Source organism: Falco naumanni, chromosome 5 (genome assembly GCF_017639655.2).
Source record: "Falco naumanni isolate bFalNau1 chromosome 5, bFalNau1.pat, whole genome shotgun sequence".
In the NCBI taxonomy this organism is placed as follows: Eukaryota; Metazoa; Chordata; class Aves; order Falconiformes; family Falconidae; genus Falco; species Falco naumanni.
In genome coordinates, this window is record NC_054058.1 from 16,683,832 (window position 1) to 16,699,355 (window position 15,524).

The 15,524-nt window shown below is 43.1% G+C and overlaps 1 protein-coding gene across 5 annotated transcripts in view; it reads right to left on the reverse strand.

The window, feature by feature from the left end:
- STK38L (serine/threonine kinase 38 like) overlaps window positions 1–10,530 on the reverse strand; it is a 50,763-nt gene extending 40,233 nt beyond the window's left edge. For 3 of the 5 annotated variants that reach the window (XR_005828036.1, XR_005828035.1, XM_040595387.1), the window contains exon 1: window positions 10,394–10,530. The gene's annotated coding sequence lies outside the window, so the exon portion shown is untranslated. Of the gene's footprint in view, window positions 1–10,040; window positions 10,297–10,393 lie in introns of those variants that run through there. The other 2 variants (XM_040595385.1, XM_040595386.1) reach the window with 2 other exon arrangements.
- Window positions 10,531–15,524: the final 4,994 nt, after the last annotated feature.

Here is a 15,524-nt window from a genome sequence, read left to right on the forward strand (position 1 = left end):
AAACCAGATGCTTTGTTGACAAGATGATCACCACTCTTGAATAGAAGGAAGCTGCACCCAAAGCACCGATTCAGATGTTCCAGACAGAAGTCTGGCCTTCCATCCAAGACAAATATGGAGCTTAATCTGCACTGCTCTTACTGTGGTTTATTAGTCTGCAGTATCTGGAGAGGATTTACTTTATGATTCAAAGAGAAGGGGTTGGGGGGGTGGACCTTACTTAACCAACATCTTTCTGGTGAAGTCCAGCCTTGCCTTGGCAGGCAAGAGAGGGAGGAGAAGGGCTTAAGATTCCACAATGACAGAAGAAAATCTCATCATGCAACTGCATTCTTCAGCTGCAGAGGCAGATGCAGAGGCAGATGCAGATTCACTATCACTCTCTAATGTCCTAAGTAAGAATACAGAGCTTTCCTCCTCTTAGTCTGTATGGCAGCATTCCTTAAAGATGACTTGACTGCTTCAGAGCACTTAGGCAGAAGAACCAAGAAAATACATTTACGTTCTGTTTCTCAGACTGAGAAAATTACAGTCAAAAAGAAATAAGATACTGTCAGGACTAGTTTCAAAAGCAAGCTTCTACATGGAAAAAATACAAAGAACACTTAACAGGTTTCAGTTATGGGTTTTTGCCCTTTTTTTAAAAAAAAAAAAAAAAAAAAAAAAAAAGAGAAAAATAGTATAACCAAAGTCGTCATCACAGTTCTCTTGCAGCCTTTTCTCCCTAAACAGCACCAGCTCATCCCACACCTGGGGGTCAAAATCTGAAACTGACACTGGACTGTAAACAAAACTGAAATTTGTTTTCTAGATATTACTGCATTTAATAAAGAGGGCAGAGGGAAGATTAGCTAAAATTAGTTATCTTTACTACAATATAACAATTTTCCCCAGTTACCTCATAATGACTTCCTTTTTGATTTTTTACTTTCCACTAGTCTTTCAATCCTTTTAAATGCAGTGATCAAAAGTACGCATGAAAAAAATGGATGTATCTATTAATGTTTTTTCTCTAAATGTTGCTTTTGATTGTAAACATTCTTTTACAAAGCAGAATGTTGTTTTGCTTATTTAAACAGATAATGGGCAAGTATCTTTTTTTGCTGCACCCTCACCACAGCCAGAGTTTTGCATCTTAGTGACAAGCTACGGTGAAGGCAACAGCACTTTGGCTGGCTCCAAGGAACCTCTTTGCTAGTCTCCAACAAAGGTGTTCAGCAAAGTTATTCTGTCAGCCAGGCTGCAGCACGAGCCGTGAGCAACAATTGAAATCAGTGGTGTAGGTCAGGTTGTATTCAGAGACATGAAATTCTCAGGTTCGGGCGATACAATGTTCATCTGTGGTTTTGAACACTGAAAGGAATTTGTTCTTCTTTTTTCATTTACCACTACACAATTGGCTTACATGTCTGTAAGCAAAAGCAGTTAGCATCAATCAGGTGCCCTTTGGGATTAAATAGGGCTTAAACATATCCAAGTGCAAGCCTAAGACTTTGGAGTTCTGAATGAACCACAGCTGTGAGAGACAATGCTTTCAGTATCAACTTAGAGCAAGTGGCACTGTGATAGCAGGGAACGCGGCGGGTTGTACTCAGATCCCTCCTGAAGAACCGAGTGGAAAGTTCCTTTAGGTCACCCTACAATAATATCAGCACCACTGATGTTGGATGAAGGAGTTGGGATTAGAGCTGCAATATATTGTCAACTTGAACATCCACATATTGGTTAGCCCACTAACACATCCACAGTCTGAGATTCACAGCACCATCGGGGGGGGGGCTGATTGTATGAGTATAGCATCCATTTCACACACCTCATCATGACAAAGCCCAGAGCAGTAAGTCTTGGAAGACAAGAGGACACACCACCATTCCTGTCACAAGAAACTTTGATATAAGTTCATTTGCATCTAAATTACATCCCAGGTGTAACCAACCCTCTGGAAATGCCAAGATTTACATGCTCAAACTGATTAGCTGGTAAACATACTATGATCCCCACCTGGACAGCTCCATCCTTCCACATATTACTACCATGCCAGCACAGCTGAAATCCAAGTTTTCACCTGATGCATTTGTTGTGAAACACTACCTTAGCTACATGGCCTCAACTCTTTGGAGACAACTTTGCATTTCTTTGCGCACCTGGGGCTCGCAGTGACTTCAGTGTGTTCCTTCATGTTGAAAGAATGGATGAACGCTGCCTGTAAACACTGCTTATTACTGAGAACTAGAGCTGGTCAAGAAGTGGGGGCATGCTGCAACGTAACGAAGAAGCTAAAAAAATTTCCAATTTTATTGAAGGTTTGCCAGCAAAGTTTGAAAATCTAAAGCATTCCACTTTGTTCTTTTCCCTTTATCACTGGCTCATGAGAAAAAGGCTGGGAGAGAAAAGGAGAGGAAAAAGATTTAACAGAGGGAAGAAGGAATCCCCTTTCTCTAATCCTTTCATCTTCCAAATCAAAATAACTAGTTTTGTTTTTCCAGATCTTTATCTCCCTTAATTTAAAAGCTGTCCTTCTCAAAATCATATAATAAATTACCTGCAATTAATTTTCTTACCTAGAACTATTTCTGGAGATTATTGTTCCTAATACCACAGCTCATTGTAACTTAATGATTTCCAACCCGTGGTCCACAGACGCTGTCAGCAGCCTGTGGCTGGTCAATGGGACAGAAGTGTTTTTTAATCAAAGGTGCATGGTTGTCTGGGAGTGTTGTGGCTTGACAGTAGCCTGTGGTTCACTGGACTTGACAACCACAGCCTCAACTTCTGTTGCTGTCTAACCCCTCCATGGCTTGTATAACTTAACCTCAGAGACAGCTCTAACACTCAGATTCAGCTGAATATCAGGGGGAGCTTTATTTGACTTCAGTTCCACATGTATCTCTTTAAGCAGATACTAAAGGTCAATTATATTCATGTTTTATACTACACACACATTTTTATTTTCCCCATGAGGATCCCCCTGATTTAATGTCTGTATTCTGCACTTCAGGCTTTTCAAATACTTCAAAACAGTCTCTGCTCTACAGGTTTTTATTCACCTTATTGTCATTTTGCCTGACTTAAAGTTCACTCAGTTTCTAGTTGGAAAAAATTCAAAGCATAATCAATTTACAAAAGATTTATTCCAGGTGCTCTTAACATACAATTACTTTTTTTATAAAGGAGAAAAAAAAAACAAACCCAAACACAACAAAACCAGCCACAAAAAGGTTTCTAATTGCTACTTACGCAACTGAGCAGTGAGGCCACCATACCAGAGTGCCAGTGGGCTAAGATGCTCCCATAATATGTATTTTATATGAACTCGCTTACTCTGTTCAATGAAACTCCTTGAGAAAGTGAACAGTACAGTGTAGGGAAAGTCTCCATACAATAATTAACCAGAAGAGAACCTGTTCCTAACACATTTCAATAGAAAATGGTCATGTATATACTTTGCTCACAAGAGATTTGAGAGCTGAATTTATGGAGAACTCCTGTTTTAACAAACCTTGCTTATCTGCCCTTAGTCATTACTTTGTAAGATGCTACCTATACCTGTTAAAATTGTGAAAGGACTGAAAAATCATAGTTATAATATAATCAGGGTTGGGTTTTTTGCGCTCCCTCCCCCAACTTTAACGTGAATAATTCCTTTACTACAGCATTTCAGCAACCAAAATTCATGCTGTAACTAATTTCACAAAGTGAAGGAAATAAATTTTAAACTCTAAGCAGCAAGCTTAATTTAGTAAGAGGAATTTTCTTTAGGCACACAAAATTTTTGATGCACCAAAGTGAAATATGGCAAGTCAGTCACAAAGAGTATCAACTCGCCTGCTCAACCAGAGCTCTTCTCACTTTAGTGGACTAATCAAGTACAAACAAACCCAACAAAACCCAGTGACAAAGATGCACGTTAATGACACCAGAAGTGACAAAATTGCTTTCTTTCACTCATCTTGACAGTTGGAAATCACTGTGATATACTCAACTGCTTTCCAAGACACTCCACTATTATGATCTGTACCATAGGATGACCTTACTTGACAAGTAAAGTCTCAAAGTGTACTTGCTACAAATACCTGTTGACCAAAAGCCATTACTCCACTAAATAGGAATGTGTTTTAACAGTTTTTAACAATTGTTACAAACATGTAACAGCCATGTCTTTCATTGCTGTATGATTGCCTAGCGTCCCACAGAGAAGCTCATGCACAGAACACAAATTCCCTTATAGCTCCAGATGTTAGAGCTTGTTAAATTATGCTTTTAATTATTGTTAAGCTGACTTCATTCTTCATATTCAGTTTCTACAGTTTGTAAAAACAGGTACTCCCATTAAATCCTTATCCTGTGATTGAATTTGTTCTCCTTTCCTGATCTGCCAAACACCAAGTACCACAAAACAGAATAATCCAGTTATCTTTAACTTCAAGAAACAACTGCCTTTAAATAATGCGGTACAACACTTTTGTCTGTGGAGCTACTAATACAAGCTTTCTTCTTTGTACAGGACTCAGCATGCTGAAAATGAGTGACGTTTTAAGTGGAACAATTCTTTCATCAGGCTGATATTTGGCTGGCGTCCTGGCTACCTCCCTTATAAGGCACCAGTGAGAGGGAAGGGCTGGAAACACATCATGCAACTATTTATTGCAAAAACATATTTTAAATAAATTTTAAGAAATATCTGTGGTAAACACTTTCCCACCATACAAAGCAAGACAAAAGCAGCCTGATGCCACTGGACTAAGGTCTGCTATTTCTACCTGGTTAATCTGGAAAAAGGGAATTTTTCCTGAAAGGAAAGGGTTTTATCAGTTTTTACGGGAAGGAGTGGAACACTTCAGCCTGCAAGCTGCTCCTGCCTTCTCCACATCTTGGTTCAGACCTAGCTAACCAGCCAAAGAGGTAGTTCTGCACTGAGAAATAAAGGGGAGATACCAGACCACACCTATGTCCTGTCACCCTCTACTGTGTGCTCAGTTGTGACACATGGAAAACTAAGATGGCTAATCTTAAATTCAGCTTCAAAGAATGGTAAGAGGGTTCTGTGGCTAGGTAATCCACATATTGGCTGGTTTGTACAGAACAGCTCTCCTGAAGACAATGAAATATTACTTGGAATTTAACTATCCATTCTTCTTTTACTACTGCACTCATAATAACACTGAGGCTTTCTAGCAAGTGAAGCTATAGCTGTGCTGATGTTACATGGCAGCTTTGTCAGGCCTCTCCATATTAGATTCAGTTCTACTCATTCTGGAAAACACGTAGCAGAAGACAATGATCTGCGGGAACAGTCCACTTTCAAGTGGACCCCCACAAGTGACTGAGCTCACGCTGGTAACAGTGCCAGCAAATTCAAGGTTTGCGTACATGGCAGAAGCAAATCTACCTTGGAAATGAACACTGTCCCTAGAAAACCCTTTTCCCACAGAGCACACTCAAAAGTCCCCAAACTGGCACTGGTCTGGCAGGAAGAGGACATCTGTCCTCTGTGCAGGTTCCTAGTGACACTGACAGAAGTTCATGGTAGAGCACAAGCTGTGCTAGGTAAGTTGTCTCACTCTCTCTTGCATCAGGGACAGGGAGATGGAGCCTAACCTTGGACAACCAGAAGAGCCCCCCTAAGCACACACAACTCCCCACCTGTAGCAAGCTGCTTCCGCCAAGCGGCTTACATTTGCTGTTTGCATCCTTCTTAGCAGTAGCTTCAGGGTAGTCATGTGTCTTGCCACAGTTACAGTTAATTCCACTCCCCCCTCAGTTTAAACTCCTGCATATGGAGACTGACTATTTGTAACTCCTATGGCTTGGTGTGACCCAGTATCTTCACTTTAATTGCACCCAACTTAAGCAACACCGTATTTCTCATAAGCATTATTCTACTATAGCACCTCATTAAAAGGGCCCTAAACAAAGTACTTATTTCCAGTAAGGTAGCCACTTGACTAAAGTTTTCTAATTGTCTGGGGCATGGTTTGCTTGGTTTTGTTCTACTACAAGGAGATTTACCTGCTAAAACATCTTGGCACATTTTATATATGCACTAGCATTGCCCTACTTGATGGGACATTACACACTGTACTCTCAAAGAACTGTAAAGTGCTATCTTTATTAAACACGGTGAGACCTTTTGCTATTGCCTTTCACCTGTCCAAAGATAACAAAAAGGTTTTTTGTTTCCGCTTCTGTGGAAGGAAATTTGACAAGTTCCAGTATGCCAAGATCTTTGCCAAGTCTGCAGTTCCTCTACAGCTTGTCAGCGATCACAGGCTCAAGCTCTGGAACATAAAAAACATAGCTAATATAAGTTGCAATACAATAAACTCTCTTCCTTTAAACACAATTCCTCTCCCCATACTGACCTGATTTATCCATTTACTTCCTCCCTCCCATTCATTCTGTCATCTATAATAAACTCAATTTGTTTGCGCACCTGTTCACACCAAGCTATTACTTAATATTGTCTGCTCCTTGTTACTAAAAGGTGAATGGTTGTGTCTCTTTCTACTGCTTCAGGAGATTCTCACTCTTGTGCAATCCCATAAACCCAGAATACCATGTTCATCAACCACTGTTCCCTTCACTAGTAAAAGTAAGGAAGTCAACTGTTCCTTTGACAAACAAAATCTCATGTAAGTAGTCTTCTGAAGCAAGTTTATTACATAAAAATTCTAGGTATCTGCTTTCCTCATATTCTATTCAGTTGCAACTCCCATAAAACCATATGTCAGCTAACAAATTGCAAGTCTGTAGATATAAAGACATACATCACAAACTAAGTTCCAAATCTACAGTTCAAACCAGAATGTAAAATCTGATGCCAAAATTACTAAGAAATCAGAAAACAAGGTATTTTAAGCATAAAGATTAATACACTTTCCCAATCTGTTGTTTGCCTTTGGCTTTCTAAGTCTCTACAAAGTGTTGAGATATTAATGCAAGCTTCACAAAATCACCTGATTTCACAAGTAAAAGACAGTATTAACTGTGACAACTGCCCATTTTAATGCTTCCCATGCTGATCAAATAATTTATGACAATGAAAATATTTTTTTTCCAATAAATTAATTCCCGCCTCCAGTTCCTGTTTTGGTTTTATTGTTGTCAAACAAAAACGTTGTTTTCTCATGCAGATGCAGGAGCAGTGGGACTGCCAAAATTTATTCTGCAGTTTTAGACTGCAGAGCTGTGGAACTTTTGGTACCAATCAAGTAGTGAGTTCTACTCTTCTGTGTTTAGCAACAACTAACTTCTGATCCTTCATGGAAAGATCTCCCACCTTAAATACAGTTCACTACATGCACTACTAAATTCACACCATGCACTAAATAACTCTTCCTTGAATTCATACCCTGTAACATTAGATTGGGTTACCCTCACTGTTACTTCTTTTTGCATAACAAAAGACGTTATTTAGTCACCAGACTTTGAAAAATCCTGCATTGACCCATCTTGAAGAATTAGACTTCAGTCATTTATCAAACCCACATTTTCATGCTACAGTAATGCAATTACTACTGGTGACAGGTACGCTCTAAGTGCAGCTATACGTTGAAATGAACTGTGAACAAGAGGAAGATTAAGTGATTTTGTAGACAATAATATGTTTGATTTATGTTAACTGTCATTACCGTAAGACACATAATGCCTCTTTCTCGGGGACTAAAAGCAAACCATTTACCATATAATATCAGCTTAGTAGTCTTTGTGCTGATGAATACTGTATTCAGAGAAGTAATTCTTTCACTTGTAACTTACATGTATACCCTGCACCTCCTAGAACATGAAGTTTTATCAGTTGGCTTTGCATTTTTAAGTAACTCTCAGCTTTAACTTGGTGGGAAGAAGAACATTTTTACTAGAATAAACATGGACTGAGTGAAAACCTAATTTATAGGGAGAAGATAAGATTTAAAAACAAGACAAACCCATTGCCTAGACAGTTACAGTGGACAAAACCAGTGCTTCTAAAACTATGAATAAGCCCCTTGTGGTCACTAAAGGATTCAAGAGATCCCAAACTACAGCACGTAACTCAAATGATAAAAACTTCTACCCACCATTCAAGCTTCAGGAGCACACAGACAGATGAGCCAAAAGGAGGCTACACAGAAGTCCTGAAAAAAAATAGCTATGCAAACCTCACCCAAGCGTGTGAGAAGCTATACATATACTGAACTCCGTTCAGTGTACTATCCCCTATCAGTCCAATCCATGACAGGCCCACAGCAACTCCACCAAGAACAGGATCAGACCCTCAGAGGTCAGTTCCCGAAGGCTCGCTTGCACAAGCAAGCCCACAATGGATCATCTGACAGAAATCCAAAACTTCTGTTCTCCAAGGAACGCTCCCTCACTGCGCATCAAGAGCATAGGGACCTGGTCCAAGTCCACCAGAAGTTAATGACGGGGTATGGGGTTTCTTTTTTGTTTGGTTTGGGTTTTGGTTTTTTAATTTATTTATTTTAAAGAGTAACTTCAAGGGTGGGGGCAGATACCTACCCACTGTAAATATTTGCTTCTGAATTCTGTTTAGCTAGTGGTTTGGGGGTTTCTTTTCCCCTGAAGTATTTGAGAAATAAAATGTTTATAATATCAGAAAATTTTAAGCTCTGTTAGAATACAATATTTAAATTGAATTTACACGTCCAACGTGAAAAACAGCTGAGTTCCATTTCACAGAGCTACACAAATTTGACTCTTCCTAATCCTAGACATCTTTCAACAAAATCAGGAAAACATGCCTACATATAGCACAGAAGGTAAAACTGCATCAGTTCTATTAGATACAGGAAGAAATTTCTCATATGCAATGAGCATGGCCACTGCTCATCACCTCTCAGGTTAGTAGCCTATAGGCTAGCATTTCAGTTAACTGCTCAGAGTAAAATTAACACTGATACTCTTTCATCCCTAAGTTCCTAAAGGATAAGGAATGAAAGCAGTTTTTAACATTTCTGTGTATATTCAGACATCTTTTATGGAACATGCACAACAATTGAGCGAGATTTTTTAGCATTACATATGCTCACAAACAAGATCCCTCTACTTCAAACCGTAATCAAAATACTGAACCAGCGTACATGACAAAATCCAGCGTCTGTGGTCTCCAAAATAAATTTCACTGCTCTTCAGCAAAGAGCAAGTAAAAGCAAAATAACAGGAGTATATCCCACCACACATCCTGTAAGATTTTTTTAAGTCAAACTTCAGTATTACTTTTTATTCAGAGGCTGCATCCAGGCTCATTTATTCCTATTCTGGATTTTGCAACAGGAAATCGGGTGCGCGCAGTGGCAGCCTTTTAGCATGCATGTGAACTCTGTCGTTCTAAGCGGAGACGTTTCAAACGAATTAAAACCAAACAAAACCAGGAGACATGGCACAGTTCTTCAGTTTAACTTTTCTCTTCGTCACCGTGAATCGCCTAAAGACGCAGAGCACGGGCCGGGCTGTCAGACCGCGGGCCCGATCCAGACCCCCTCTGGCTCGGGGAAACGGTACAAAAGCCGGCTGTGGATTTGTTCGTCCCAGAGTGGAAACTTGTGAGGTTTTGTTTGCTTTTAAAGCGCGCATTACTGAGGTAACGTCGTCCCTTTGTTCGTTTATTTTTAAAGAGGGCAGGAGAGCCCGAAAGCCACGTTCTTACCGCGGGTACACCCCACACCGCCTCACGATCGCCGGCCGCGCCTGAGCCTGACCCACGGCACGGCACCCACACCCCCCACCTCGCCTGCCGCCCCGCTAAGCGCCGAACCCGCCCGCCAAGCGCAGCCCCTGCCCCCGCCACCCCGCGGGGCGCCCCCGGCTCTCCGCCAGCCCACCCGCCACGCCAGCCCCTCAGCCCACGGCGCCCTGCCGCCCGCTGGCTCGGCCGCCGGCCCCGCCGGGGGATGGAGCGGCGGGCGGTCGCGGCGGGCGGTCGCGGCGGGGCACCCCCAGCGCCGCCCCCCGGGGAGACCGGCGAACTCGGGCAACTTGTGCCGCTGGCGGGAGGCGGCAGCCCCGGCTCGCCCGCTGGGGGCAGGGGGAGAAGTCACCTGAGGGGCAGCGCGCCGGCGGCAGGCGGGCAAACTGCCCCGGCGGCTCCGGAGCCGAGAGCCACCCCCGATGCTCCCGCCTCCTCCCCGCGCTGAGCAGCAGCCGGGCGAGGGCTGTCCTCCCTCACACTCTACGGCTATGGCTGCTCCTGCTGCCTCACGGTGGGGGGGAGGAAGGCGGAGAGGGAAGCAGAGGGAGATTTCCAGTCTCCAATGATGGGGTCCACTCTCCCTCCGCACCACGCCTGGGGAACGCCGCTCCCCCCTCTCCGGCCGCCGCCGGGGAGAGGGCCGGGCTGGGCCGAGGGGCGCCCCCGGGGCGGAGAGCAGCGCCGGCTCCCCACGGCACTCACCTCTCCGCGCCGCCCTCCCGCCGGCTCCCCGCTCGCTGCCTGCGCCCGGCGCCTCTGCGAGCACTGCCCCCTCCCCCGCGCTAATGGCAGGAGGAGGAGGGCGGCGGGAGGGCCTCGGCCCAGGGATGTTTACTCGGCGGCTCTCGCGAGAGGCCGGCGCCGCCGAACCGGGCCGCCATTGGCTGCTGCCGCCGCCCGCCCGCCGCGGCGCGGCCCGGCCCGGCCCGCAGGCAGGTGTCTCGGGAGCCGCAGCGCGACCCGCGTCCGCCGTGCGCCCGGCCTGCCCCTGCCCCTGCCCCCGCGCCCCCCTCGGGGCAGCCGAAAGTGCCCCAGGAGCGGCGGCCGGGAGCGAGCGGCCTCGCCTGCGGCTTCTCCCGGAGCGCAGCCGCTGCCCCGGCTCCCCGCGCGCCGAAGGGAGTGCCTGTCGCCTGGGTCCGCGCAGCCGGCGTCACCCGCGGCTCCCTGCGGGCCGTGGTGCCGAGGTTCACTGAGGAGACCCTGCGGTCAGGAGGGCACTGTCACTGTAAAACTTGCCTTGAGTAGACATGGGCGCCCCGGTGCTCAAGCAGAAGGCAGCAGAATTAACTGGAGGTCGTGCATTGTCAGGCCTTTTGCTTTTGTATCTTTCTGTCCCACTACCCAGGTAGGATAGTGAGGATGCTAACACAGGCAGAAGATCAGTGAAACCCCATTTTGGTTTTAGTGCTACCTGGTCACAAACCAAAGCGGCAGCGCTTAACGGGGGAAGCTGTTACCCCAGGGGTGCAGGGATACAGATGTCTTTCAAAGGCAGCTATGTAGAAGGCAAATCTCTAGATCAGGGGTCCTCAAACTACAGCCCATGGGCCGGATACAGCCCCCCAGGGTCCTCAATCCGGCCCATGGTATTTACAGAACCCCCCCGACCCCCCCCGCCGGGGGTTGGGGGGGAAACCAAGCCGCCGCAGATGACTGTCTGCCACTTCATCCGTGTGCCGGCCCCCTGGTTAAAAAGTTCGAGGACCCCTGCTCTAGTGCTCAGATTGGGAGAGTGACAAAGTACAACCATCTTACACTTCTGTCACCACATGCAGCGTGTGGAAGCTAGTGAAAATTTGTCCTAGTGTCGTCACTTCAGGATAGATGCTGACAAAGAAGACTTATCTGGCAGTTGCGTTTAATTTGTTTTACCTTATCAGTCTTTATACAGAGACGAGAGTCTTAGGAGCTCTGCGCATGAAAGCAGACTTCTTGCCCCGAGATTTTACAGTCTCAGGATCTGCAAGTGTATCTACACGTCCCCTTTGCCTGCAGGCAGAGCCAGGAAATTCATCATGAACCTCCCTGAGCACTGTGGACCTACCTGCTGAGACCAGTTTTCAGAAGCATTAGATTTGGTAGGTTTGAAATAACAGAAGCCTCAAATTAGCATGTTTTAACTTGAACGTTTCCTGGAGGGACTGCCCTTTGTGATACCTGAACTCCGTTTCCACATTTGGAGCCTGCAGTAATGAAGTTGTGCGTTCACGTTTACCATGTTGCAGTGTTGAAAGTACAGACACAAAAAAATACCAGAAAAAGAATTAGCAAGAGGGGAAAAGACACTCTACACTATAATTGGTAAATTAAAAATAAACCAGTTACGGACCTAGAAAAGCGGTGTTTCACTAAAGCACTCCTCACACTTTAAAAATCTGTAGCAGTAACAATGGTAAATAGGAGTGACAGACACCCCTGCCCTCCACCAACAGGAATGGGACTGATTTTGACTGGGGGATTTCTGGTATTTCAGAGTTTTGGTTTCAGTACCTGGGTTCTGTCTGTTGCCCTGCTCTAAAGCTGCCAAAGGGAAGTTGGGGAGGCAAGGTCAGTCTCAGAGACAATGAGGACCAGCTGTGACAATGAAAACTGAATGAATATTCACAACATGACGTTACAATTCCTGACTTGCTGCTGCTACTCCTTTTGTGGGTCCTGCCAGCACAGCAGATGGCAGACACTGAAAGACTGTTGTGCCAGTGGAAAATTACTGAGTTTTGTTGGTGCTGTGTATGTGCATGTGTGAGGGGGGAAGTGGGGCAAACTTGTATTTATTTAATAATTTTCAAAAGAGAAAAGGAAAACAAATGGTTCCTAAGACTACAAAAGTTACTGGCATGTAAAGAACTGGTCTTTTATTTTAGATGAATGATAAATGTCTGTTTATGCTATAAGTTTTCCTTGTAATCTCATATAACTTTCCTCTAAGGTCAGAATCCTGAGTTTTCCTAAATAGCAGTACAATTAAAAAGAGAAACAGCATTGTAGTAATAGCATCGGCTGTTACTTAAGAGACCTATGGAAAACCTAACTATTTCATGTTTCTATTTTTATGTGACTATAAAAGTATTTATGTTGGTGGACTTTCCATTGCAAAACAGACACAGTTTAATTTTCTAATTTTACGTATCTTTTTACATAGCTGTACATGTAGAAGGTTATCTTACTCGATCTTGCAATGGGATCACCACTTGCAGATGAAGTCAATGGGATATCTAACGTGACTACAGTTAAGCATGTCGGTAGTCTTTGAAAGTCTGCATACTTAAAGAAAGTTGCAACCAAATGGTCATCCTGAAATAAACCACGGAAGAACCAAGCCTGCAAATAATGTTTGTGCAGACAAAAGAAGTGTGGAGACTTGACAGAAATAGATGAGGTTTTAACCAAAACTGCGATCCAGCTTAACAGTTATTAACAGCAGTGTTTGCCCCATAACTTGTATTTGTGTATATATGCAGTTAGCCCTTAATTTAGAGGTATAAGTAACTATTCACTATGTAGAAGGGCAACATCTCTTTAAGTTGCCAGGCATAGGACTTACAAAATCATTTTGAAGCAAAATCTTTGCTCGAAATGTGCATACTTCTGCACACTGTGTAATGTTCCAGTCCTGCAAGTTGCAACAAGCAGCAAAAAGTTCTGCACCCTCTGCTCAGACGGTTCCGGCTGCAGCATTGGGATACACCCTGGTGCGCAGCAATTAAAGGCAAACACAAAAGCCTAAATACCTCTTGTCAAATTCCACTGAACCTCTGAAGCCTTCAAAAAAACTTAGGGGAAGGTCTGTAGCAAACGAAAACAATATTGCCCTCATTACTGTAATTCAACAGAGGGATAGCTTGTATGTGAAAGGACATTTATGTGAGGTTTTGACAATAATTTCTTCTGCAGTCAATTGATGTAACAAATACAAATTGCTGTATCAGAGTCATGCGAGAGGTGCCTCTTGGAAGGATTCTGGGTTTTTTTTAACCATGAAAAGTTGTCAGCCTCAGAAATAACCTGTAAATATTTAATTCACAGGAGGCATTACAAGTAGTTTGCAGCTAACTACTTAATGTAACATTTAGGAATCAATTCTGGCTTCCCTTTCTTGCTTTCTTACTACTTTCCTATACAATATAACCCAGTTGTATTTCTTCAAAATAAGCTGAAAAATACCAAAACTTTTAAGCCTGATTAAGAAACAATGCAGAGCTAGGTAAGCGTAGTGCAAGCTATACAAAAACATTCACACAGGTTCTCCAGTGTCTTATTATGACTTTTTTAGCTGCTGTCATTACTATTTTTAATCCTAATTTTACTTCTAAGTCCCTGATCTGCCTAAATAACAGAAGTATATGTTTTTGTTGTTTAACACGTAGAAGGCCAGGAAAAAACACAAATCCTTTAATCTCATTTATGATGCTTAGCATGCTATTACACAATTCTGACAAGATTTCACACCTGCTGAACATACTGTAGATCTTCAGTTGCTTGATTCCAGTGGGGCACAGTAGTGAAATCAAATATTTAGAAAATGCTGTGGAGTAGAAAAAAAAATGTAATTTTGTAATAGGCAGAATGCAAACTTAGAAGGAGGCACATATCGTTGTACTTCATATGCAAAGTTTCACCGTTAAATTAAACAATTAAGTTCTTGGGCCTGCAAACACTTTAAGACTTAGGTAACACTGAAATTGATTGGGTTTACTTCTGTGAGACTGTTGACAGAACATTATTCACCTGGTTGTTCCCTGTGTCAGGCTCCATATTTAGGAAACTGTCATCAGCATTTGAAAAGATCTAACAACATAGGAATTCTACACTGTTTCAAACCTAGACTCTGTCTAGGTCACATTTGTCTTCCTGGTGATCATGGGCAGACACCTAGGGAAAAGGAAGATCAGAAAAAATTCACAATGGATTCCTTTAAAACCCTTCCATTCTCCAACTATCCTGAGCCTGATGTGTTCTGTCTATGTAGTAACTCCAATGGTTTGCTCTTCCAAGTGCTTGTGTAGTCTATTAAAAACTTGTAAACATCTTGCAGTGCATTCCCAGCACACAGGAGTTCCACATTCTGTTGTGTGAAAATCTGCTTTCGCTTGTCCTGAACATGGTTCCTGAAAGCATCTCAGTGTGGATCTTGGTTTTGGTATCAGCACAGGCAGTGAACTATTGAACCATGTCCATCCTGGCAGTGCCACTCTTGTTGGGTTTTTTTATGTCCCATACCTTCTCGGTTATTTTTATTCCAGACTGAAGAGTCCTAGCATGGAAGCTGTTCCATACTTTTTGTCATCCTTGTAGCTCATCTCTGAACCTTTTCCATTTCTATTACGTTTTTGGAAGTAAAGAGACCAGAGTTTCACTACTCAAGATGTGGATAAACCATGAATTTATCCAGGGGCATGTACTTCTTGCCTCACCTCTTAACTTGAAATCAGAATACACCATTTTGCTATACCTCTTAAAAATAGTAATAAAGTTAAGCCATGTCAGCAAGTAAGTAATATTAAAGTTTTTAAAAGACGTGCCTTTTGAAGACATTTGCAACAATCCAGCTTTGTTCCGTAAAGGCAACTACAGACTGTTGCTATCTCCAGACCGGTTCTTAGAAAGTTCTAGTTCATACTTTCCTGAGAGCCCAGGTAATTTTCTTTATATTAATAGCATCTATGTCACTGGGAAACCATTTGTGCTTTCATATGTGTATTCTAAGGAACAAAGCAACTCATTCAGCTATACAAAATCAAGGAAATTACTAGTCACCTTACAGACTGTCAGCTTGTATCCTGAATGTCTTAGCAATTCACAAGTATCCTTCCAAAACCAGTATTTTGCCAAT